Here is a 4,610-nt window from a genome sequence, read left to right on the forward strand (position 1 = left end):
GCAGGATGATGACATTTGCGGAAACCAGCTGAGATCAGTTGTCCACACTGAGATATCTGAATGGTTGGTGGGGGTGGGTCAGGCTGCTTTGGAACAGCATGTAAGATTAGGGATGAGCCTTGATAAGTTTAAGGATGAATGGCTTGCTTTGGATATCCGATCACCAGGTGAGGTGGGGGGGAGATTAAAGGAGTGTGGGGTAAGGGAAAATATGTCTTTGTGGGGGAGGTTCGCTACCAGGGGCTCACTTTCTCACTAGAAGAATAGCCTTTGTGGGATCACCCCCACTTTTTGATAACTGTAGGGCTGGTGTAATGACTTGAGGTAGTAGCCCTCCCGACCCCCACTCTGAGACAAAGGTGGGTGACTCCTTGCTAGCTCATAGGTTGGAAGTGAGGCCGACTCCAAAGTTGATTGTCCCTATTGGAATGCTGGTAGCCCCACTAGCTAACATTAGGTTACTTTTATTAGTTCTAGTAAGGTGCAACTTCTAATGGCACTTGCTAGAAGGATGGTTCAAAGCGTCAAATTAATAGTTACATTAAATCTAACTGATTAGCAAAGTAGGATTTAACATAATTATTTTAGAAAAGTAGCTTTAGAGCTTTACCTGAAAGGCCACTGGTAGCCTTTTCTGATTTGCCCAGCAGCTTGCAACTGCCAGGCCTGGCCTGTCATTAGGTGCTAAGTTGTTAGACTTGACATTTTTTTGGCTTGTTTCCCCTGATTTTTTGCCTTCTGACCTCCCAGTTTATACTCTGATTTTTGCTGGCTAAGGTGCATATTATCAAGACAGGTGATAAAATTATCGCCGCTTTAGCGGCAGAAAAATGCCGCTAAAACGACGATAATGGGCTTCATAATATGCTCTATGGAATTCCAATTGAAGCTCAGGTTTGATGTCCTTCACATCTAACATGGGCTTCAATTGGAATTCCATAGAGCATATTATCAAGCCCATTATCGCCGTTTTAGTGGCATTTTTCTGCCGCTAAAGCGGCGATAATTTTATCGCCTGTCTTGATAATATGCCCCTTAGAGTCTCTGCGCACTTTGTCACTGCTGATCAGTGTTAAAGTGCAAGTGCTCCTGTTGTAAATTGTGTTATGGATTGGTGCTTCCATAATTGGTGTATCTGATTTACATGTCAGTCCCTAGTAAAGTGCACTGAGTGTGCCAGGGCCTGTAAATCAAATGCTGTTAGTGGGCTGCAGCACTGGATTGTGCCACCCACACAAACCGTCTGTAAATGTAACTCTGGCCTGCCATTGCAGAGCCTGTGTGTAGTCTGGGACTGCCATGTCGACTTGGCAAGTGTACCCACTTGCCAGACGCTAACCTTTCCTTTTCTTAGATGTCAGTCACCCCTAAGGTAGGCCCAAGGTACCCCTGTGGGCAGGGTGCAGTGTATGTGAAAAGAAAGACATGCCCTGGTGTGTGTGGCATGTCCTGATAGTGATTTATTGCCAATTTCGTATTTTTCACTATTGCAAGGCTACCTGTTCTCATAGGACAGAATGGGGAGCTTGTTTATAACACCTTATAAACATAACTGGCCCTGGGAACTAGGTAGAAAACAAAGTTTAGTATGCCTGAACTCGTTCAGTGAGGGTGATTTTTACATTCTGTGATTGAAAATACCACTTTTAGAAAGTAGGTATTTTCTTGCTTAGCCATCCAGTAGAACTCTGTTGGGGTTGTGGATTGACTGTCTGGGTATTGGATGACAGGGGCTGGGGAGGAGCTGTGGCTCCAGATAGTGGAGGTGGGTCAGGAAAGGAAAGGGCAGGAAAGGGCTGAATAGACCTGGGCTGCATTTAGAGTAGGTGGAGGAGATTTCCTTTCACCTGAATGGGCCTGGTCTGCCTCTGACAATGCCGTCTCCACCTTCTGCCAGGAAGCCACACCAGAGCGGACAGAGCTGGTTCTGGTTGGGCACAGACACTCTCTGCCGGAGAGGACATAGGAGTTTTGGGCTATAAAAAGGGGGGCTCAAACCCCTGAACTTTAGAACTCCTCTGGACCAAGAAGACTGCCAAGAAGAAGAGCTGGAGAAGCTGTGAGGAGGAACTACCACTTTGCTGTGTTGGCCTGCAGTGGCTGCTTCTGTCTTTGGCAGTGAAAGGACTGGACTGAACTTTCTGCAATCTATCTTTGTGAGTTTCTCCAAGGGCTTGAGGTAGAGCTTGCCCCCTGTTCAAGAAGTCTCAGGAACAACAAAGACTTCAAGTTCTTCTGCTCTCAGCACTGGGGACTGTGTGTTTTGTGCTGCAAAAGCAGAAAAAGCAACCCGATGCCGTCTATGACACCACTGCCGACTCCATGTCCTGAAGGCACCGCAGAGGGCACCGCTGCAACGCCGCACCGCGACCCTGGTCTCACTGACGAACCCTGCTGATGTCGCCACCGAGCCGCTGCTCGCACCGTGACCTGTGTGCACCGCATTTTGCATCACACACTTCACGACGCCACCTTGGTATCCCTGACAACCACGCTCCTCGCCGAAATTGACGCCGCTTCTTGCACCGTGGTTCGAGGGCACAGCTCGTAAAGTTACACGACGCACCGCCCTCATCCCGCACCACAGCCTTGGCCTACTGACGCCGGTGCCAGCGACTCCAGTTTGTCAGCCGACGACAGCGCTTCAGCAACGACAACGCTGCTGCTTGCACCATGACCTGCCAGCACCGTGACAAGCACCGCACCACTTCGCACCGCGACCCTGGTCTCACTGACGATGCCGCCACCGAGCCTCTGCTTGCGCCGCTACCTGAGAATACTTTGTACCAGAGCACCCGACGCCTGCCGACGCCAGCGCTCCTGACTTGAACCGCGAGGAGTTCGATCTGCAACGCCTGTGACTTCAAGGGCTTGATGACTCCTGCACTGACCTCCGGAACCGAACCCTGCCATCGCCGTGGTTTCGAAAGTTCAACGAGAGGTCGCTGATGCCCTGCATTTCTAAAGGTACTGTTTTGCGGGTCTTCCCGACACCGTAGCTGGCCTGGACGCCGCGGTCAGCCAGAACTGTTTGGATTTGTTTGTTCGCGACGCCGTGATAGCCCCAGAGGGAGCTATCGACTTCAAGGAACTGTTACTTTGATAACTGAAGATTTCTAAGTACTGTATTGAGGATTTTTATCGTTTTTGGTCTTGTCCTAAGTATATAAAAATATTGGATATTTTTATAAACCGGTGTGGCGTCCTTTTGTAGTGCTTACACTGTATTACTGTTAGTTATGTGCGAATGCTTTACACACTGCCTCTAAGAAAAGCCTGACTGCTCGTGCCAAGCTACCAAGGGGGTGAGCAGGGGTTATTTTAGAAGAGTAACTCCCTTATCCAGACTAGAAGAAAGGGTCCCTACTTGGACAAAGGTACCTGCCTCTGCCAACTAGAGACCCCCATTTCTAACAGAAGTGCTCTCAGGAACTGAGAACAAAAGAGACATCTGCTGGTTGGAGTTTTCCTTGCCTGTAGTAGGATGGCTGGGGAGGGGGTTAGTGTGCTAATCATACTTCAAAGGAAAGTTGCCCTATCACCAACAGTCTGTAGTCCCCAGGTAGCCACACCTCTTGAATGGGCTAGGGCTTTCTACATGGAGAAAGAAAGTCTGGCCATGTTGGTAGTGGGCATAATAGTGCATTCTGGGATAGTTTGATTCCACACTTCTCAGGAAGTAGTCACAAGGTTGGTGAGATTGCCCAGTGTGTGGTAGCTCTATTGGCTGGTGAGTCCTCCCTTCTCACCACCTTGTTCAAAAGATAAAATTGCCAAAGCTCCCAATCAAACTCAGAACACTACTAGATCTGTGAAAAACAGAAAAAGGACGGTGACTGTTGTACCCCTGGACTGCACAGAGAGAGCCATCATCAAGAAGAACTGCACCTGCCGCACCTCAGGTACCACCAAGGAGCACTGTGCCTGCTGTTTGACTTATGAGGAACAACCCCAAGGGCTGGACCTGCTCCCACTTGTACACAGGACAGAAGAGTCATCTTTAAGAACTAGTTGTGCCTTGTGCATTGCATTGTGCAGCACACATAGAAACAGCAAATTGTCAATGATTGAGGTACCCCTTCCTGCACATAAACAATCATTTAAAAAAAATGCAGTTTTGCAACTTCTATGTGTGCTGCATTAAGCAGCACACATAGAAGTTACAAAACAGCATTTAAAGACTGTTTATGTGCAGCAAGGGGTACCTTTTGCAGAATCCTGTAACGTACATTAATATCTTATGGGTCGTTAAGAATTGTCATATTTCTCTCGCTCAGCTCTTAATCAGATTCCAGGCCTTCGGCCCACCTGTTGGCCCAATTTAATTACTCTGCACCTAAGCTGAGGGAACAAAGGCCTCCCTACAAACAGGGAGCATTTACCAGAGATTGACTCAGTTCCCGAAAAGCAAGGGGTGGGGAAGAAAATCTGCTTCCGATAATTATCTATTACACTTTAACTGGGCTGGGCCAGCTGACATCAACTGGACAAAGGAAAAAGCCCAGACATCTGGAGCCAACACAGGTGGGGGTCCCCTTTGAGGTTTTGGTGGGAAGGTATCTGGCAGTGATGTTTGCTGTGAATGAAACTGAGGCCCTAGGAGGAGATCT

This window comes from Triturus cristatus, chromosome 1_2, assembly GCF_964204655.1.
Source record: "Triturus cristatus chromosome 1_2, aTriCri1.1, whole genome shotgun sequence".
NCBI classification, from domain to species: Eukaryota; Metazoa; Chordata; class Amphibia; order Caudata; family Salamandridae; genus Triturus; species Triturus cristatus.